The sequence below is a fragment of the Esox lucius genome, chromosome 8 (genome assembly GCF_011004845.1).
Source record: "Esox lucius isolate fEsoLuc1 chromosome 8, fEsoLuc1.pri, whole genome shotgun sequence".
Lineage (NCBI taxonomy): Eukaryota > Metazoa > Chordata > Actinopteri > Esociformes > Esocidae > Esox > Esox lucius.
In genome coordinates this window covers 20,006,319-20,029,693 of record NC_047576.1, presented here as the reverse complement: position 1 = coordinate 20,029,693, position 23,375 = coordinate 20,006,319, and the positions used below count along the sequence as shown (strand labels likewise).

General features: G+C 41.3%; 1 protein-coding gene across 2 annotated transcripts in view; it reads right to left on the bottom strand.

The window, feature by feature from the left end:
* Positions 1–23,375, bottom strand: part of dab1a (DAB adaptor protein 1a) — a 202,590-nt gene that overhangs the window by 54,598 nt on the left and 124,617 nt on the right. Inside the window, exon 2 of one of the 2 annotated variants that reach the window (XM_034293755.1) lies at positions 7,596–7,636. The gene's annotated coding sequence lies outside the window, so the exon portion shown is untranslated. Of the gene's footprint in view, positions 1–4,071; positions 4,333–7,595; positions 7,637–23,375 lie in introns of those variants that run through there. The other variant, XM_020049220.3, reaches the window with a different exon arrangement.

Here is a 23,375-nt window from a genome sequence, read left to right as displayed (position 1 = left end):
CTATTGGGTTGAGATCTGGTGACTGTGGGGGCCATTTCAGTACCGTGAACTCATTGTCATGTTCAAGAAACCAATTTGAAATGATTCAAGCTTTGTGACATGGTGCATTATCCTGCTAGAAGTAGCCATCAGAGGATGGGTACATGGTGGTCATGAAGGGATGGACATGGTCAGAAACAATGCTCAGGTAGGCCGTGGCATTTAAACAATGCCCAATTGGCACTAAGGGGCCTAAAGTGTGCCAAGAAAACATCCCCCACACCATTACACCACCACCACCAGCCTGCACAGTTGTAACAAGGCATGATGGATCCATGTTCTCATTCTGTTTACGCCAAATTCTGACTCTACCATCTGAATGTCTCAACAGAAATCGAGACTCATCAGACCAGGCAACATTCTTCCAGTCTTCAACTGTCCAATTTTGGTGAGCTTGTGCAAATTGTAACCCCTTTTTCCTATTTGTAGTGGAGATGAGTGGTACCCGGTGGGGTCTTCTGCTGTTGTAGCCCATCCGCCTCAAGGCTGTGCGTGTTGTGGCTTCACAAATGCTTTGCTGCATACCTCGGTTGTAACGAGTGGTTATTTCAGTCAAAGTTGCTCTTCTATCAGCTTGAATCAGTCGGCCCATTCTCCTCTGACCTCTAGCATCAACAAGGCATTTTCGCCCACAGGACTGCCGCATACTGGATGTTTTTCCCTTTTCACACCATTCTTTGTAAACCCTAGAAATGGTTGTGCGTGAAAATCCCAGTAACTGAGCAGATTGTGAAATACTCAGACTGGCCCGTCTGGCACCAACAACCATGCCACGCTCAAAATTGCTTAAATCACCTTTCTTTCCCTTTCTGACATTCAGTTTGGAGTTCAGGAGATTGTCTTGACCAGGACCACACCCCTAAATACATTGAAGCAACTGCCATGTGATTGGTTGATTAGATAATTGCATTAATGAGTAATTGAACAGGTGTTCCTAATAATCCTTTAGGTGAGTGTATATTCTCCACATCGATTTTGGGTGTTTGCGTACACTGTCACCATTTAGAAATGACATACATTTCACAGCATCAAACCTATTGGATTAGTATCATGTCCAAATTGTGGTATTTGATTGCATATCTTTCGAATACAATAAATGCCTGTCTGCAAACCTCTAAAACCAACAGGTTGTTGCAGCTACGGACCAACCTGAATGAGAGCACAACAGTTTTATTTTATTATGGATGCATTGATTTGTCAAAGGTATAGCAATATTTACATAACAGGAAACTCTCTACCCCCTTCCCCCAATTCTTTTTAAATAAACCAAAATAAATCAGTTTATGCCTGTGATTGGCTGATCTAGCAAAAAACTGTAATCGGTACTGGCCTCAAAAATACAATGCATCCCTAGCATTTAAATAAAGAAGATCCAAATAAAATCCTACCACCCTGAAGAATTTAAAAAATTTAAATAAGGCCTGACTGTACTGTAGCCTATGGCTCTTCTTACTTAACATACATTTAGAGTAACAACCTGGAGCAGCATGTTGTGAAGCAGTTACAGCATCTGACCAGTAACCAAAAGACTGCTAGACTGAATACATGAGCTGGCATGGTAAGTTTAAAAAATTGTGTCTCTGAACAAGAGAGTTAACCCAAATTGCTCCCAGGATGTTACTGTAAATGAGAATGGGTTCTAAGTCAATTCACCTGGTAAAATAAAACTATAATGTTTGGAGAACTACTGAAGGCAGTATATTATGTGAAGAAAGAGGCAAACTAGTTGCTGGAGGGTTGCTGGTTCAAATCTCAGGTGACCGATCAAAGGGAGAACTGATAGGTGTGGAGAAAAGGGAACATCTGGACACTCACAAAACATTAGTGGTAAGAGCTGTCAGGATGAGAGTGAGAGACCGATTTAGCACTGTTGAGGTGTGACAAGACAACACCTCGCTAATAGCTAACTCTGGTTCACCCTGACACACACAGCACTTCACTAATAGCTAGCTAGTGCTGAATCCTGACACAAACACAACACTTCACTAATAGCTAGCTAGTGCTGAATCCTGAATAAAACACTAACACAAAACTTCACAAATAGCTTGCTAGTGCTGAATCCTGACTAAAACACAACGCTTCACTAATAGCTAGCTAGTGCTGAATCCTGACTAAAACACAACGCTTCACTAATAGCTAGCTAGTGCTGAATCCTGACTAAAACACAACGCTTCACTAATAGCTAGCTAGTGCTGAATCCTGACTAAAACACTAACACAAAACTTCACTAACAGCTGAGATAGTATACCACCGTTATCACATCACTTTTTGCTTCTCTAGTTGCGTTTGAAAGAGGACTATAATTGTAGTAATGCATAGGGGTTTGTAGTGTCTGCCCAATATTACACAGCTAAGCAGTACAGCTAGGCACTCTGCATGTATTGTGTGGTAAGTAAGAAGAGCCACAGGCCTCAGTACAGTCAGGCCTTATTTATTCATTACAGTCAATTCATTATTTCAGGACGTTAGGATTTTATTAGGATCCTCTTTAGCTACTGACAAAAGTAGCGGCTACTCTTCCTGGGGTCTACAATTTTACTCCTTCATTACACACTCATTACATTCCTCTTTCTCTCTCACACAAACACACACACACACACACAAGCTCACTTACAAACACACACACCCTAATCCCAGGAAAACATGCTGCCTTATCCCGTCACCCCCCTCCATTTCTCCTTACCAAATGAGGCGTTGTGATGTGGACAACATGCAGTCTTGCACTGCACACCACTCATACTGCCAAACACACACACACACACACACTGGACTGAACACCAACAGACGCAGCCAGCCGCCTGCATGGGCAAAGATTTAGTGGCCAGATTCTGTGAAGCGCTAGAGCAAGACTGGCGAGCAGCTATCGCTCTTGTGTGTGTGTGTGTGTGTGTGTGTGTGTGTGTGTGCACGCGTGTGTGAAGAGCCGCTCCGTGATTAATGCGTCTTTCAGCTGCAGCGGAGCCATGCACAGACCGACCAGGGTGTCCATTCATAAGCTCTCTCTCTCTCTCTCTCTCTCTCTCTCATTTATAGTCACTTTTTCTATCTCTCTCTCCTTTGTAGCCTCTCTCCTCTCTCTCTCCATACCTCTCTATTCTTTATAGACTCTCTCACTCTCCTTTATAGCCTCTCTCCCCTCTCTCGCTGTCTCCCTCATAGCCTCTCTCTCCTCCTACTACTCTCCCCTAGCCTCTGACAGAGTAGAATTCATTACATTTCTACTCCAGTAGCTGATCAATATCAGAACTGCAGTTACACTTCAACTCATTCTCCTCACAACAGGATCCTGCAGAGGTTATACACCAGCCAGACAGAGGGAGAGGAAGAAAGAAAGAGTGGGTGCAGAGAAAGAGAAGAATAGAAAGAGGGATGGAGAGGAGAGAGAATGAGAGAGAGAGAGAGAGGAGAGAGAGAAAGCAGAGAGGGGGGAGCTCCTTAACGTAAAACTGGAGATCACCGGTAGACCACAAGCACTCAGAGACCGATCACGTAGTTCCGACTGTCTAACATAAAACTCTAAACGATATCTGATAAAATCGTGAAAAAACATCGTCATCTTTAAAGAAAAACAGGTTCGGGCACGATTTCCCCTCGAACTAATAGACAAGAATGGAGGAAACAGAACGCAGAGGAATATCTAAACACACACACACACGCGCGTACATAGGTTACACACACATTCACGCGCACACACAAACACGCTCACAGAAAGATGTCAATGCAGCAAACCACTGCCTGCTCTCTGCCTCTCATACCCCCCACCCACCCCCCAACACCCAAACACACACACACGCGCGCCAAGACGGTCATTGCTATACAAAATAAAATAATATAGGCTACTTGTAGCTCTCTTTTGCAATAATAAACACCGGTGCAATAACAGTTTATTCAAAATGTATAATGCTTTGCCTTTCCAGACTGCCTGTCCGGTAAAAGTCTACACACATCTTCCATTCGGAAGAAACACTTTAAGCACGTAAAACTAAAGATTTTTTCTTTTCGGCTTTCCTTTTCGTTACAATACTGACTTACCTTTTCACTGCCGGTCCGAGATGGAGTAGTGTTGGTTCCCATTCTGCTTCGAGGTTACAATCCAGTCATCCCAGTAATTCCCGGTTATTCACCACATCCACAAACAATGATTCAGTGTCGGCTGTAATCCAGTTTCCCATCCCAGGGAGAGTGACAGATTCCCGGGCTACATCCTTCCACTGCCCCGGTGAAAAAACTGTGTCAGGATTTCAGCGCGTATTTCCCCTTCTTTTCGCCCCCCTCTCCTCTTTCCTTCTTCCCCTGGTTCCGCTGCCGCTGAAGTTGCCTAGTTACGTCTCTCTGCAGGGTGGCTCAGACCGCCGGGCCGAGAGCCAATCAGAAAGCAGGGTGCGTGTTAACCCGTTTTCTGCTGGGCTGTCCTGGTTTCGCGGTTTCAGGGGAAAAGTGAATGCGCGTGTCGGTAGGTGGGTGTGTATGTAGGTGGAGGGCGCGAGGGTAAAAAGAGTTAGAAAAATCAATGTGCGAATTAAAATATAAAAGGAATGAGAGAAAGGGAGAGGGTGAGAGAATGAGCGATGGGTTGGTTGTTCCACGAAAGGACAGCCTTTTCCCCGAAATAATGTATTGATATAGAATTTTTTAATCCTTTTGAAGAGCCCTTTCTGAAATAGTCGATCCTGTTAATATGGTTAAACCTGTTACTTTATGTGTCACTTTTGCAGAGACTTACTGTTTATGTTTTGAACTAAATATTATCATACATTTTTTAGATGCGAAAATATGTTTATGATTGTAACATAAACATTGTTTATGTTACAATTAGTTGCAATAAAAAAAAGTTTAGAAGTTGCCTAGTTACTGGTGGGACATGACACAGTGAGATAAAGGGAGAGGTATTTCTCTACTGATTGTGCTATTTACATTATTGACGACTATTATCACTTTAATTATAGATGTTACACTGGCAATATGTGACTCCTTATGTCATGCCAATTAAGTAATTTCAGAAAAAACATTGAGAAAGAGAGAAGGAAAGGCACACTGAAAAACAGACCGACAGCTATGTCAAAACAACACTAAAACAAATCAGAATTTCTCTTCCAAAAGTGTAATATGGGTTATTAACTGTATGTGTATATAGTGGAGGGGACTGTTGACGATCGGGGGACAGTTGAGCTAGCTGATGAATAGCTGTCATCAAAGAAAAAGAAATGTATTAGTAGGCCAAATTTGACAGAGATGCAGAGCCACTTTGTCTTTCTCTCCCTCTCCCGTTCTCTCCCTCTCTCTCTTTCTCCCTCCCTGTCTTTCTATGTCTTTGTCTCTTTCTCCCCCCCACTACCTCACAGAGCCTCCCAACACCTTTTCCTCTGTAACTACTTTCTTCCTCTCTCAATATTTACATGTATATCTCTCCCCTTCTTTCTGTATCTCTCTGCATTACTTTCCTACCTCCTTTCCCCTTCACTCCATCTAAGCTTGGCTGAACAGATAACTATGGGATGCTCACACACATAAACACACATACAAACACACACACATACTGTACACACACACAAAAACAAATGCACACAGAGATAGGAATACATGATTGCAGGCCCATAACCATACGCACAAATACACACACACCCACACACACTCTCACAAACATATACACATATTTTATAATCTGTGGGATTTTCCAGATGGAAGCTGTCTGCCTCCAGTAACAACATCCTGGTCAGCTCCCACATTCTATTTACACACACGCACGCATGCATGCACACACACACACACACACACACACACAAATTGTCACACTCTGATGTGTTTCACCTGTTGTCTTGACCCCGCCCCTTCGCCAGGTGTTCCCGGTTCCCCATTAGCCATGTGTACTTAGCCCCTGTTCTCTGTTCTGGCAGTTGCCAGATCGTCTTGTCTTGTACAGTCCTTTCTGGCGTTCTGTGTCTTATTACCCACTCTGCCTGTCATTCTCTTCCACGGTTGCGACCCTTGCCTGTTTTCCCGGATTACGAGCCTGCCAGCCCTCCCCTGTACCTTCAACCATCTGACCGCCCGACAACGAACACTGCCTGTCCCCCACTGCGATCCTGTCTGCTTCACCTGCACCTTCAACCATCTGATCGCCCGATAACGACCACTCCCTGTCCCCCACTACTTGACCGCATTGTCCCTGTTGGTGCAATAAACACTGTGACTCGCCCTCCTCTGCCTCTGTGTCCGCTTTTGGGTCCCCGCTTGCTCGCCGTTCTGTCACACACATACACACACACACACACACACACACTGTTACTGAAAGGATTATAATTCCTTATCAGACACTCCCACACACAAATCTGACCCTACTTCACCAATCCAGCGATGTCAGATGTTTACGGTGTGATAGGATATGGGTGGGAGCTAAAAACAGTCACACAATCAAAACCCCAAGAGGGAAGTCAGATTTATTATGTGTTATCCAGTGAAACACAACGGAGCTGGGATTCCAACCCATGTCTGTCCGCCTGCTGCTCGGTCTGGAGTAATACACATATTGATTCGTTTGGAGGTGAATGGTTAGGTTGGAGATTATATTCACCGTCAAGTTTGCACATGTGAGAAAGAGAAAGAGAGGTATAATGTATGTGTGGCTGTCCTTCACTCCTGAATTCCTCACCTTCCTCTCTTCCTCCCTGTCTCACTTCACCCCCCGCCCATTGAGACGGGCCTTTCCAGCAGAGAAACGACTGGTGCATCGCTATGCACTAAATGTAATGCTATACAATTGTCTTTTAGATAGAAGCTGCCTGGAGGACAAGAGGCAGCTGTCTCCTCTGGTCTGTGGGTTCTGTTCACAGACAAGACGCAGACTGAGTGTGACACTGAGAGAGAACGATAAAGACAAAGTTCACACAGTGACGGGGGGGCATGTTTGTTTCAGATGAACCCCAGTAAAAGGTCACACATGTTTTGGCTCTCATCAGGAGGGAGCATCGTGGGTAAATACCCTGAAGACAACTCATCATATGTCAATTTACCCACATACACACTCAAACACAAACTGTTTCCAGCAGAGAGATACACATCAGCACCCACTGCATGTCCAGATAGGCAAAAATAGCTTCCAGTAAAACAGAGACAGTGTAAGAGACAGATTGTACGCATCCCATATTTAGAAGGGATCCCATGTTGAATAACAAAATATCTAGCATAGAGAACATCTCAGTTCTCCCTCAGAGGGACATGTAGTTGGAAGGTCTAGAGAGCCATCAGGACTCATAATACCCTACATACATGGTGAGACAGAAAGACAACAACTATTCTGTAGCCACACTTGAAAGAGGGTAGAGGGGAGGAGGGGAAACGTTCTTTATTGTCTCTCAGTAGTTAATACTCCAACAGAGTCGTTTCTCATGGTGATGTTGTCCTCATCCATAATTAACCGGTTCTGCTGCACAGTGGTAGTCTTCATGCTGGTGATTGAATGAACTCAACTCGCCTTGAACTCACCACCATGAATAAGGCAGAGTTGTTAATATATTCACACACACATGCAAGCACACAATCACAGACCACAGTCTTACCTCATCACACCTGGTGTCCATATCACTTCTGGGAAAAAGTCCTGGTAAAGTGAGAGAAAGGAAGAAGAAAGTTTGAGGGAGAAAGAGAGAAAGGGGGAGGTGGGAAGCAGTCATAGAGATATAAAGAAAGAAAGAGAAAAAGGCATTAATTAAAATAGCCTGTCAGATAACACATTACAGCCTCTGTGACAGCATCTGCTCCCCCTTCATCCATTAAATACTCATACATCTGTGTGTCATTACCATGATAGTCTTTACCATGACTACCATAACCCATCACAACCCTTAGTATTAACCATCGCTACAATTACCTTTACCCATCACTACCGTTTCTGATTACAAACATTAACATTTCCCACCACCACCATTACCATTACTAATCACTACTATTAACATTACCCACCACTATCAATACATTACCACCATTACCATTAACATTACCCATCACTACCATTAACAATACTCATCACTACCATTACCATTGCTCATCACTACAATTAACGTTACCCATCACTATTAATATGATTACCCATCACCGGGGCCAGCCCTCCCATAATGCAAGACAATTGGTTGCCTCCCTCCAGCGTGACAATTGGATGCTGCAATTGGAGGATGGTGGCATTTGTTTGTCTGGCATAGGGCAGCACAACGTCCAGGGCCGGCCCTGCCCATAACTACCGTTAACATTACCCATCACTACAATCACCATTACTGACCACTAAAATTAACATTACCCACCACTATCAATACCAGTACTACCATTACCATTAACAATACCCATCAATATCATTAACATTACTCATCAGAATCTTTGCCATTACTCATCACTACAATCAATGTTACCCATCAATACCATTACAATATTCTTATCCCAGATGGGAAGTGTTTTATGCGGCAAAGTGTACAGTTACAGCATGTGGACAGGCCTCTCTGTTACTACAAACAAATATCATTTAAAAAGTACAAATCATGTAAGATCACCAAGTCTTCTGTTGGCTGCATTATGTACACATTTCAATGCTTAACATGTTCCCTACAATATCATCCTTAAAGCTGTATTAACACTGGTACAAAAGATTGTCTGGATCTCTTTTTGTACTCCATAACATCTCCATGAAATTGTCCCAAGTTTTTTTTAACTCCTGGTAAAGATAATGTCTAGGGTTCGTTATTTCTACCTAGGCCTTAATGAGGACTGTTTTCTAATAGATGAACTCCAGACCAATCTGCTTGACACCCAGTACCATGCTTGCAGAACAAATTATTTTTCTGAATATATTTCTCGGACAGAAATCCCTTTTCCAATATCAGCAGACGATACAAAAGGTAAAACACTTTCCATAAAATATTTATTAAAGAGAACAACAAAACATGATCAACATGAAAAGAGCTTCAGTTCCTTAAAAATGGAGCCTTTGTTGGCCTTTCTTAACACCCACGTACCTATACTCCTCCAATACGTCTTGGTCCTAACCCTGAGTAGCTGTTAGAGGGATAGATGTTACATTTTTCCATTAACATCATCCATGAGTGCCATTACCAATACCCATGACTACTGTAACCACCTTGCTGTTAAGATGGGAAAAGAAAATCAAGACAACATGTGGATAAAGCAAAACAAAAGATGATTTAATAAAATGAAGGTGCACCCAATCCAATCAGCATGAACGGCCCACCCAGCCCCGCCCAATATGGTCCTGCCAGTCCCGCCCACCATCTTAGTTACAAACAACATTACTGTCAGATTACTATAATTATTACACATAAGTACATTAACATTACCATGCCTACCATTCACATTACCCATTATTAACATAACCTTAAGGAGCCATTACCATTACCCATGACCATCATAACCCACAACTATCATTACCCATCACTACTATTACCACAAACATTACCCACAAAAGCCACAACCATTATCCATGACTACCATTAAAAGTCCCTACAACTATATTATCGTAAACCTTGAATACCTTCAATAATAACATTCCCCATAAATAGCATTACCAGTAACCACATTTGCCATTACCATTACCTGACCCTAAAATTAACCTACAGCCCATCTCCATTTGATTATTATGAATGGGCTATTGTGAGGGGGGAAAAAGAGAGACAGAAAGGACAGAAAGTTGGAGAGAGAGGGGGGAGAGAAAGAGGCAGAGGGAGGTGGAGTGGAGTTTAATTAGAGAAAGTGAGTGGAGATGTCTTCTCTTGCCTCGACAGGTTAAGACAGCAAGTTAGAGTACATCCCCATACTAGAACCTCAGAGAACACTCGTTAACAACTCCGCCAGAGAACGACAGAACGAGAGAAGAGAGAGGGAGGAGAAGAAGGAGGGGAGGGTTGGAACTAGGTCAGGCAAGAGAGGAAGACAAGGAGAGGGAGAGAGCTGTTAGCTTAGCCCCCAATTAACTTTTCAAATCTTTCACCATCCTACCACTGCAGCAGACACATGACAACAATGGCTGTCTGTCTGTGGCACTGTGGAAGGATACTGTGGTAAAGATGTAGGGGGAGGGGGTGGGGGAGGGGTGAGGCATGGAAGATGATGGGACAAGGGAAGTGTTGGAATGGGAGGTATTTACTGGAATATAAACACAAAGCTTGCCACCCAAACGGCCCCCCGACTCCGTACATAGTAAACCGTTTTTCAGTAATCCCTTCACCTGGTTGTTAAGGGCTTTGAGTGTGAATGTACAGTACGGAATAATACTGAGAATGGAAAGTATCTTTCTCGGCGCAGTCTCTACTATTTTGCTCTCACACTCTTTTTACAGCCCCCCGCCACACCCACCCACACGCCCACACACTCGCACACACCCAAACACACTTCATGGAGGGAATACTTCGAAGTTGCAGATAGACAGTAACAATGTGGTGTCCCGGAGCTCATAGGGGTGTAGGTTACTGATGAATGCATTCCGTAAGTCATTAGTCACCTGTTCAAAGATGTAGTCAGCACCGTAATGTTTCGATTACTCAAACTCAATAATGTAATTAATTAAGAGGCATTAGATGAATAGAATAAAAGGTATTACAAATTCAACAACACTAATTCATTCACGTGTTAAGGGTGTTTCTCACACATTGCTTTCTACTTTTATATAGGTTAATAATTTTACTGGGGCCATTAAATTCCAATACTATACAAATTCAGTCTAAATCCAGAATGTATTTATTGTTCAACTATAAGGCAGGTTTACCCTTGAAAATACGCTGCCAAGTATACCCTTGAAAATACGACCATCTTGCCAATCTTTAGTCTATAGTCCGCTGCTAAATAAATGAGATGTGATTTGCCATGCTGCCATCTGCTTCGTCACAGCCATCCTTTTCAACACTCCTCACTGTGACCTCTGGTTCACTGCTCTCCCTACACACACAATACTAGACCTATTACTACCAATGTATTTACTAATCCCCCTTAGGTAAATGCTCCCTCTAACTTAGCACACTTCTCCACATCTAATACTCCTATAACCTGACCTCAAGTTGATCATTTACTCTTTTGACTTTTAAAACCTACAATCCAGTTGGTCATCGTTAATTTCAGGAACTACAAAAGACCTTTGATTAACCTTGACATTTTCTTCACACCTCACTCCTTCAAAAAGAAAAAAAAACAAGTTGCCTTTAACCAAATAATTCTGATAGCCTATTCTGTTTTTCTTGTCATGATGGACTGATTGGCCCATTTGCTCATTTAAAATAAATACAAAATAAATAGTGATTTCATGATATGGCGTACCTTGAGGGCGATAGAAAAAAAGCTATTCGGATTTCAAAAAACTATTGCTATGTCCTGGATTTTCAATAGCCTTTTTGGCTGAATTCACAAAGGCAGCTCTAACCCTGGTATCCCTCTTCCCACTATGTTTTTTTGACCAATCACATTAGATCTGATATCTCAATTCAAGTCATTGAACTCTATAAAAAGTCTGATTATGGTGTGTCTGTTAAACAATCAAACATATTTTATAAAGCCCTTTTTAGATCAGCAGATGTCCCAAAGTGCTGTTACAGATACCCAGCCAGACAACTCAAAGAGTAAGGAACAACTGGGTTGATGCATAATGGCTAGGAAAAACTCCATAGTAGGTCAGAATTTGGGAAGAAACCTAGAGAGGAACCCAACTCTGAGGGTTGGCCAGTCCTCTTCTGGCTGGGCCGGGTAAATATTATAAGATTTACAAGATTATAATAATTAATGATTGCATGTGGGCTGTGTCCAGAGCCTATAAACAGAACCCAAGTGCATGACGAGGTACATATTCCCCTGGCTGTCCACACAACGCGCAACAACAACTGAATGTTGGTTTGAGCTGCACTTCTTCAATTCAACAATTATTGGGTTACAATTGCTAAATGTACACATTTGTGAACCATCATTCACAATCAATCAGTAAAGCATGGACAACAGAGTGAGCAGCAATGTGACTGACATAATCACATCAAAAATATCCCCAGCGTCTGCACGTGTACAAACAGAAACACTGCCCAAATGAAGCCGATGATTCATTCGGCCAATCGGAGATGGATTTTCAAAAAATCAAGACGCAGAAATAAAACTGTGTTTTAATATATCTGCATTTTTAGCTTAAAATCAATGTTGTGAAGAGCCAGTATCATTTAGGAATAATTTATTATGTTACTTCTCTGGAGTACGAAGCAAGAGGAAACATTTGGCCTACTGTACCTGCTATGGATGTTGCAGTATTGGATGGAAAGCCTGTCATGGCGTGTCTGCATTGCACTCTGTCACTGGGCAGTGCTCGTTGCTATTGCTAACACACTTTCATTCTCAAATATCATAATACATCATGTTTCATCTTCATCCCAAGTCATGCATCTTCAATCTAAGCCTCCAGGAAAGTGTCTGCACTCTATACAGTGATTTTGTTGTCATAACCTGATGCTAAAACCTGGCGCGGTGGCTTAAATCCTTGGCTAAATCTTGGATTGAAAAATACACATCTAATTAAACACAACGCAGAGGGTTTTTGTCAATGTAAGCCTCTCTACAACAGTGTAGCCGGATTGGGGCTTTACTGTTTTTTGTTTTTACCAATGAACTTCCATCCATCTAATCTAGATTTAGTGTTGAATAAATGGATATTGAGCAGGTTGAGGAGACTAAACTTGAGCAGACAGCAATGGGTTGTCCGTCTGTTTTACGTGCATCGTGGAAGCTGACAGTTATGAGGAAGCTGATGGGAGCACAGCACCCAACGACTGTTCCGCTGCCTGCATATATCCGAGGAGCACGTTTTTGTCTTTAAGGCCCATTTACTTCAAAAGGTTTGTGCACGGCCCAGAGTACGTGGCGGGGTAGTCAGAGCATCTGTCCAGTTGCAGAAAGGTTGCTAAATTGAATCCTTGAACTGACAAGGTGGAAAATGTGAAAGTTCACCCTGATGGTTGCTGTACGTCGCCTTGGTCTTAGTGTGTCTGATAGGTAACTGAAAGGTAATTAGAAGTTGACTGGGTCAAAACATATACATTCAGTCATTTAAGTCAGGCAGAGCTACTGTATATTTGAGATAAAATGCTTGAATTTTGAGGGCTTTCAAACAGTTATGATGCAGCTCAGAAAGTCATTAATACCACTCAAGACATGGCACCAGAGGTTTCTTCATGGTCTTCAAGTCCAGAACAAAGCCTTGGAGGGACACAGTACAAAAATGAACCATGGCTACATGGAACTCTCAAACACCCCAGGTAACTCAGGAAAGCAATAAAATTAGAATTGAGAAACTGCTACATTAACTCCTCGTTGGATCTGAAATTACTCAATGTTAGATTTATTCAGAGAGCATTTTCATCCAAATCAGATGCACCTTTAAAATGTAAAAAGCACATTTCTCACGTAGTGATGTGCACAGCGCTGAATTATCTAAAGTAAATTCTACAAAGTAAATAATGTAACCATTACTTTATACAAAATGCAGGTACTGAATACCAGTTTACACAGTAAATAACATGTCTTGCAAGCCAGTGGACACAGTAAATACCAGGTATGACATAACCGGGGGAAAAGAACAGGACTGTACTACCAACACTTTACTTATCAGGTGAGTGTGATTTAACAAGTTGTTACATATCTCTAAAATGATCATGTAATATCCCTCCTCTATCTATCTCTTTGTTTCTTATGTTGCAATTATGTGCAAATGCATAGAATATTAACTATTAACGAAAGATTCATTCCAGGCCGGCAGAATGGGAAATGAATAAATCATCAGGAACAAGGCCGTCTGGTCTGAATCTGTGTGCTACTGTCATAAAGACCAGTCTTCGACTGCTGCATGATAAAATTACTTTTATAGTGGAGGAGAACAGATGACATGACAATATGTGTGTGTGTGTGTTTGTGTATATGTACGTTTCAAATGTTTCAAAAATATATTGGTAATACTGTTTATAGCAGATGTTGTTGCGGGTGTAGTGAAATTCTTGCCTCTCAGCTTCTAAACAATGCAGCCAGTAAAATAAATAAGTTAAATAAAGCCCCTCAATATAAAATAGGAAAGAGAACCGACAAACAAGTACAATTACTTATTTACATTAAGAAAATCTAAACAGAAATCAAGTAAATAGGACATGACAAGTGGAATGTGACTAGTGTTCATAATCAACATGGACTAATTAAGTATGTGTGTGGGTGAAAGTGTGTTTACATTCACGTGGGTAGTTAGGTGAAACAGTGAGAGAGACAACAGAGCCTATTTAGACTACAGCAAATTGTTGTGACAACAATACCATTTGAATAACATTTACCTTGCATTTCAATACAACGTTCTATTCAACCTAGCAGTGAGAATCTCTTGCAGCACCAGAGATACATCGGAAGGCACCAAACATGCATGCGCAGAGCTTCGGCCAGACCTATGACCCGGAAGTTGTATAAACTCACAGATAATGTTGTGAAGCTGGTAAAACGCCCCTCTCTGGGTAGCAAGTCCTGTTGCTGTTGATAGTCAAAATTTGCCAGTGTGAGATATTTTTTGTTGCTTACCAACAATTACATATTTTTTTTCTGATTCTGTTAATACATGGAGCCAATTGTTGGAAAAGTGTCCCAGGGAACTTGGGAAGGTGCCATGTGACAATTTACATTTTCACCTCTTTACACTGACAGTTTTTATCTCAGATGTAAATCTGTCAACAAGTCTTGTTGATCTAAATGTATTTTACACTACGATGTTTCTATTTATAAAAACAAGACATACAAAAACTCTGCATCACCAGCAAGCACACTTGTTCAACAGAGAATGTCAGGTTAGTTACCAGACAAACAATATTGTCGATTAATATATTTATATGCCTTTCAGATCAAGGGTCAGGCCAAATCACTGCACGCGTTGAGCCTTAAGTCACAGCGAAAGTTTCTTCATTACATACTATGTATACTTCATTTAAATGAAATGTGATGTTTTATTTAGATCAACGAGTTTGCAAATTTGCCTTGCAGATAAAAACACTGCAATAGTGTAAACAGGTGAAAATGGACCTGAGATCACATACCTGAGATCACACGGGACAGTGTTTCAACAAAAACTCTGTGCTTCAGGAAAAAAAAGACATTGTCTCGTTCAATGTGTATTGGAGTAGAATGAGCACTGACGAACCACAAAACAATCGTTGGCGGGAAGCAACAAAAACAGCTCACACTGGCGCACAAACAATTCTACCATCATCAGCAACAGCACTGGTTCGACGTAGTGCCATGTTAGTTACCAGGTAAACAACATTGTCAGGGACTTTACACACATTACTGGTCAGTGGTCTGACAAAAGCACTGCGCGAGCATCTGTTTTACCTTTCGGCTCAGCTGAAGTTTTTCATTGCTAGTGTGAAACAAAAATTATAATGACATTGTTACTTTTATTTAAATTAAATTGTGTTCATGAAAATTGATGTGGTCTAAAAAAGATTTGAATAAAATTGAGTAGGAGTATAATTTAGTTTGTATAAGTATATATGAGCAGCAGTTTAAGTTTGTGTGTAACTGTATAAATTACCTCAAGGGTAAGTTAGTGTGTAAATGTATAAATGATCTGGAGTGTAACTTAGTGTGGAAGTGTATGAATGAGCTGGAGTGTAAGTTAGTGTGTAAATGTATGAATGAGCTGGAGTGTAAGTTAGTGAGTAAATGTATAAATTATCTGGAGTGTAAGTTAGTGTGTAAATGTATAAATGATCTGGAGTGTAACTTAGTGTGGAAGTGTATAAATGAGCTGGAGTGTAAGTTAGTGTGTAAATGTATAAATGAGCTGGAGTGTCAGTTAGTGTGTAAATGTATAAATGAGCTGGAGTGTAAGTTAGTGTGTAAATGTATGAATGAGCTGGAGTGTAAGTTAGTGTGTAAATATATAAATAAGCTGGAGTGTAAGTTTGTGTGTAAAATTGCAAAAGAGCCAAAAGATGCAGATCAGAATGAAGGGGCAGATAGGCAGTTAATTTAACAGTCTAATGGCCTGGGGATTAGTTTTTCAACCTGTCCTGGTTATGACAATCCTGGACCATCTCGTGATTTGTTTGTTACACACCCTTACTCTCCTCGGCAGAAGGACAGTCATTTGGTTTCTCTCTCACATTCTCTTTCTCCATTACTCTCTCTTTCTGGCCTCTCTGTTTGCTTCTAACACCTCATGATGAGTTCTCTACACATGAGCACCCTTTATCAGACCCCTGCTGACTCACATACACACACACAACAACACACACACGCACACAAGCAGTTTATAAATGAGTGGAGAGTTGTTGTCTGGGGTTTTGGAGTGGTTATGATGGTCCTGGTGTATGTTATTTTCAATTTTGACCAATAAACAATTTCATTGATGTTTCTGATTTGTGCTTGGGCTTTGCTCTCTTCCTGGAAGATTCACTTTCTGACAAATTTTCACCTCCTGACAGCAGTAATCAGGTTTTTGTCAAACTTCTCCTGGTACCAGATTAAGTAAATTCCGTTGGACTTACTGTTTCAATATTTCTATATTTATTCAATTTAAGGTCCTGGAAGGGGTGCATCTAGGCATCTCTATGTGCATGGGGGCCACAGTCAGGGCCTGACCTCAGAGGTGCGTCTAGGCATCTCTGTGCTGCTTCCCCACATTGCCTCTAATTGGGGAACCCATTTTAGTTGCCCTTTTGGACCTTTCAGTTGTAGATCATTGTTTCTGCATTATGTCTCAGTTCTCGGTTGTGCCTCTTTTGTTTTGTGTTACGTCAACCAAATAAAAGGAATAATTCCCTTCAACAACTGTGCCTTGTGTCCTGCCTACCTATGACTGTGACAATGAAGACACACTGAAACATGTTCTTTTTACAAGTGTGCCCTATATACATAATAGAATGCATAGCATATTACAAAAAAGGTTTTGACAAGAAAGCACAGCATGAATCAAAGGCAGGCCTATGTAGCATTGTTAATAGTGGCAGAATACTCCATGAAGTGGTGACAGAATGCTCCATAAGTATAAGGAATGGTCTAAATACCCTTAATATGTCTCCAACTGAAAAAAACTTCAGTGTCATTATAATCCATTTTTCTTTAGAAAGAAATACTTGTTAAAATGTATTTCTCTGGGTTATTGTATTACTTGATTTTCCCATTTTTTTAGCATACAATACTGAGTTGTACTTTCTTTATCGTGCATGTCAATCATTTCAGGTCAGACTGTATTTTAAACTAAGTATTTGCTATAGTTTTGTTCATGTACTCAATTCATTGGAAAAATCCAGAAGAAACTCCAGTCCTCCTACAGTACTCCTACAGTAAGTAAATTATATCTACTAAAGTTCAACATAAATTGTCCCAAAAATACTGACCAACTAGAACAGATAAGTATTATCCCTTATTATTATAACTTACGATCCATTTCAACCAGCGACTCAAAATAGCGCCTCTCTGCTCAGTCAGCACTCTATCACATTGGTGGTCGTGTCTAATGTTGGGGCATTATCTTAAGAAAGGTGTGGGTTTAACACACAGTATATAAGACTGATATTTTATGGCCATGCTCACCAGCGGTGGTTTTGGTGTTTAAATAACTCCATACCTATGAGTGTTGGATCTTGGATGTTATGGGGCTATTTTTTATCCACTGGAGCTGGGCTCTTGTTAAGGTGAAAGCACCCAGTACCAGAAGATTATTGTCCAAAACTTGAATGTGTATTATATGTATATGATGCAAGCATATTTTAAAGATAGTATATTAACATCTAAATGAATTAAAAGCATGTTAGGCAAAATAATGTTACTAAGTGCATTAAGGCTTGTTATATGTTTTGTTCTTGTTCTTCACTTTAATGTATTTTGTCTGTCAACCTTTCTGCCCTTGAACAGTCTCCTAAGGTGTGCAAACTGTCAGGCTGGTAGGTTGTCTTTGAGTGTGTTTAAGTGGTAGCTGTTAGCTAATAGTGGTGTGTTTGCCTGTGTATTTTTCGTAGATGGTAGGGGAGAGTCTGTTGCCATGGTTTTTTATTAGGAGGTCAGGAAATGGATCTGGTCAGTGCTGAATGCTAAACTTTAGGCTTGTGTTCCATGTATTGAGTAAAGCAAAAACAACAAAATGCATGTAGCACTTGTTGACATTCTGTTCACATAACAGGCGACTGCCTATTCTTAGCTGGTCTTGCCTCAGAACCCAAATAGAACCAGTTTGTCTTACTCCCAATAGAACCAGTTTGTCTTACTCCCAACAGAACCAGTTTGTCTAACTCCCAACAGAACCAGTTTGTCTTACTCCAAACAGAACTAGTTTGTCTTACTCCCAACAGAACTAGTTTGTTTGACTCCCAACCCAAAATCCACATTGCAATTATTTTACATCTGAAAAATACATGTTTATGCTATACTGACCTTAAATTAGGCAAGGGAACAAAATTACAACTTTTCTAATTGTGAAAGATTTCCAAACGGCTGATATTATTGATAAATGTTTAAGACTTTACAAAAACCTGATTACTGATAAATCCTTTTTTTCCCATGTTGTAACACAATAACATGTGGAAACGTCCAGACAATTAATGTCAGAATGTTGATTACGATTCCAACACATTTTCTACATGGCATTCATATTTTATATTCAGACTGTTACTAAGTCAAATATTACTTAGATACATGTGACCTATTTACAACCTACAGTTACCCACATTTGAGTCTCAACCCAACAATAACAACCAGTAAGCTTGTGTACTAAACCCCTTATACCAGGCGTGACACTGGGAGGTGATGAAGTCAGGCAGGGGTTTAGTCTTCTCTCCACTGGAGAAGGTTTGACAATGGCATCCAGCACTTCAGTGTGGGGAATGTTGTTATGCAGGGATTCAAGCTCAAGCACACCAACGTAAGTTTGTACATATCCGGAAGAGGTTGTTGCAGCTTAAGGATAAGGTCAGACGATTTAAACATACGAGGGAGGGCAGGCATAGTACAAAATATTTTATGTAGTGTTCATCAGACTTGTGAGTGGAGCTCCCAGGGTGAGTTATTAATCTGTGACACTATCGGCTGTCGAGACAGGGACAGTTATGAATGTTTTTTGGTTATAGCGGATTCTCGCAGGCAGACTGGTTGGGGCTGGAGGCCTTCAAAAAACTTAGGTAGTAATTTCGAAGGCCCCCTGGGCTACACTGTGTCTGCCTTGGCCCGCAGAAGAAAGCACCCTGCATCCAGCTGCTGCCTGGCCTCTGAAACAGGGTCAGTCCTGGTCAGTCCCAGGATGTGGTGTTGGAGGGCCAGCAGGGGGCATTATTTCTGTTGGTCTAATGATCAAATCTCAATGGCCCAGGGCAGTGAAGAGACATTGTCATGCATAGAGTGTCATCTTTTGATGGGACATAAATGGATCCCCAGACTCCCTTTTGTCACATAAGACCCATGACACTTATTTTAAGAGTAGGGGTGTTAACCCCAATCCTAATGTCACGTCCTGGCTGTGCCCCTAGCCATCTCTGCGCTGGGCTCGGGGTATAGCCAGGACAGGACAGGAGGTGGCCTTTAGCCACCTCTAATCCTTTTTTTGGTTTCCCCAATTGGAGGCAGGTGTTAGTTATTGCCTCCAATTGGGGACCCTATTTAAGTTCAGTTTGTAGGCCCAGAGGTGTGGTTAATTTTGGTTTTGTTTATCCTGTGTAAGGAATACCCACGTCACTGGTTGCTGCCTTTTGTTTTGTTGGAGTCCTTCTTTTATTAAACATGGATTATCTTCACTACCTATACTCTGCGCCTGTGTCCTTCTCATCCCACGACCGTGACACCTAACCTACAGATCCAACATCGCCACCTTCCAGTATTTTCATTCATCCACTCATGTCTTCCCTTAAAGAAAAAATATATGTGTAAATACTGTGGCAACTATATGGATGCAATCAATAGTGTGTGTAAGTTGTTCTGGGTGAGTGTGTGCTAAATGACTAAAATGTCAAAATGAAATGCATTTATCCTGTGTGGCTCAGCTGGTAAAGCATGGTGATTGCATCGACAGAAGGTGTGCATTCAATTCCCACTTGTGCAAGCCATGTGTAAAATGTATGCATGCATGACTGTACATCGTTTTATATAAAGGCATGTGCTACATGGCATATATTATTGATCCCTGTAGTGTAGTATGGTATGGAAGAGTTCTGATAGCAGCCTGTGTGTTTCAAGTGAGTGTTTGGTATATAAATGTCCGGGAGTTTGGGTAAATGAGAAGTTGAACATGACAGCTGTATAACCTAGTCAGGGGACTCAAGTGTATTGGCGTCTATTACCAGTACAAAAGTTGCTATCCTTTTGCTCCCAAAAGAGTTATCAATTTTACATTTCAATCTTTGTGGCACCATGGTGACACTATTTACAACATCAAAGTCAACCCCCATTTCAAAATGTTACAGCCTGAAATGAAAACACACAAAATCTGAAAGGAAAATTATTGCTTTCTGTACACACAGCAACCCACAATATCAAAGTGAAAATACTGCTTAATAGTGTTATTCCAAGCAATGTCACAAGTGGAGGTATCAAGACAGGCGCAGAGGCTCAGGAACAAAAATGACTTTTTATTGCATGACATGTGACATCCATACAATGACTGACAAAAACACAGGGGCAGGAGGAACTTAAATAAGAACATAACGAGGGACAAACAAGGCCACGGAGCAGGGCCAGCCGACGGCCTGTAAAGTCCACACGACATGGGAGTCAGAATCCAGCCAACCGAGGAGTTCCCCTACCGTCCACCTCTACTGCCACCTTTGTTGACGGTCAGTCATTCTGACACGTGACATCCATACAATGAATGACAAAAACACAGGGGCAGGAGGAACTTAAATATGGACACAACAAGGGGGCATACAAGGCACAAGTGACTAAACTGAACAAAAACAGAACCTAACACAAAGGACCCACTTCGGGTGGAGAGGTACTTTTAAAAGATCTACGAGATAAAGCTGATGAAAAGGCACAAGTCATGGAATGGATGTAAAAAGATTTTTAAAGCCATTTCTCTATCCCTTTGAGCACAAGTTAAGGCCATTATTAAGAAGTGGAAGGCAAATGGCACCACCCAAACTGGATTACTGGGCATGGAGGAGATTGATCACACAAGCTACCAAAACGCCAATGGCAACTTTGCAAGAGTTTCAGGCCTTTACCTTTATGGCAAAGACAATATCACAAGCACTCAACAAATCTGGCCTCTATGGGAGGCTGGCAACACGACCTAAAAAAGGCAACAACAAGTCTCATTTGAACTTTGTCAAAAAGCACATTGTAGATTCCAAAGTTATGTGGCAAAAGGTACTATGGTCAGATGAGACAAAAACAAATGTTTTTGGCCTGAATGTAAAATGATATATCTGGCACAAATCCAATACATCTTTCCACCTAAAGAAAACAATGCCCATTGTAAAGCACAGCTGTGGCAGCATTCTGATGTTGGGGTGTTTCTCTTCAGCAGGGACTGGAGCACTTGCCAGAATAGAAGCGAGGAGGAGAACCTGCAGCCCTCTGCCAGGAAGTTGAAAATGAGAAGATGGTCCACGTTTCAACATAACAATGACCCAAAGCACACTGCCACAGCAACCGTACAGTGGCTGAAGGACAAGAAGGTGAATGTCCTTAAGTGGCTTAGTCAGAGCCCAGACCTAAAGCCCATTGAGAATCTGTGGAATGACTTGAAGAGTGCAGTCCATAAGTGGTCACTATGCAATTTGACTGAGCTTGTACAGCTCTGCAAGGAAGAATGGGCAAAAAAAGATTTTATGTGCTTACATTTCAGGCTGTAAGGAAACAAGAGGTGAACATTTTGAAAAGCAGTGCTGACTTTCTTTACCCACTGCATATACCAGCCTTAAGCTGTAAATTAAAGTGTTTTGAGTATCCGACTGTATCAGACAGCCCATTGTTTTGTCAGCAATCAGAGATGTCTAATTCACCTTTGTGGTAGTTACATCAACATGCAGACTCACACACTAGCATGCTCTCATTTAAAAGGCAGTTGTTGCTCAACATGTAAACATTATTTCAGTACTCAATCTTGCTTTCTCCTTAGAAGCAATTGGTGACAGGTAGCCTAGCAGTTAGAGAACTGGACCATGAACCGAAAAACCTGTCAATTAGTCCTTCATTAAAACTGTTAACCCTACTGGCTCCTGGATAAGAGCTTCTGCTAAATGACTTAAATGTTTTATCAAATGTAACAGTCCAATAAATGTTAAGTGAACAAGTGTGGCCGTTGCAAAGTGGCCAGACAGTTAATGGTCTGGTAGTACTGGAGTGTTTAAAATAGTTCAAAGGACAAATACTGTTTGTAATGATTTGAACATGATGTAGAAACAATTCTAATATAAGTCCCATGACTTAAATGGAATGTCTGTCACTGCATATACACTGATCAGGCATAACATTATGACCACCTGCCTAATATTGTGTAGGTCCAACAATTGCCACCACAACAGCCCTGATCCATCGAGGCATGGACTCCACTAGACCTCTGAAGGTATGCTGTGTTATCTGGCACCAAGACGTTAGCAGCAGATCCTTTAAAGGAAAAGTTTGCTATTTTAACCGTTTTCCGGGTTATCTAGTCTAATCCTGGATGGTGGAGACATAATTGTTTTTTGAATTGCACTCGCGGAGTAGGGTCAGTTCTCCTTTTCAACTGCAAATCCTTGTAAATCTAAAGAATGCGCTCTCTAAATTTTCCTTGCCTCCAGCCCCATTTAAACTTAGGAGAACATGAGGCTTTGGCCACACCTCCGGAGTACCAGGCTCGAAAGCTGTCGCAATCCAAAGTCCTCCTGTTTGTGTTGCAGATCAAGACATAACCTGATGATTCCAGTTGCCATTCTGCCGACCATCCGCGCCACTGGGTTGTCCCTGTACTTGTTCATCTGATCAAGCTTCTGACCTGGATTAAGTTTTTATAGACTCTGGACAAAGCCCACATGCATTAATTAATTATTACAAATTGTACTCTTAAAATGATCAATGAACAAGGACTGGTCGACCCTCCAAGCCTGGTTCCTCTCTAGGTTTCATCCTAAATTTCGGCTCCTTTTAGGGAGTTTTTCCTAGCCACTGTGCTTCAACACTGTTGTTGCTTGGTCCTTGGGGTTTCAGGCTGCGTGTTTTGTAAAAGCACTGTGTGACAACTGCTGATGTAAAAAGGGCTTTATAAATGTGATTGATTGAGTAGATGTATCCAAATGTTTGACTGGTAGCATCTATAAGAGAAAAATAAAATGTATAGAACAAGCTAATCATTGACTTAAATGGGGACACATGTT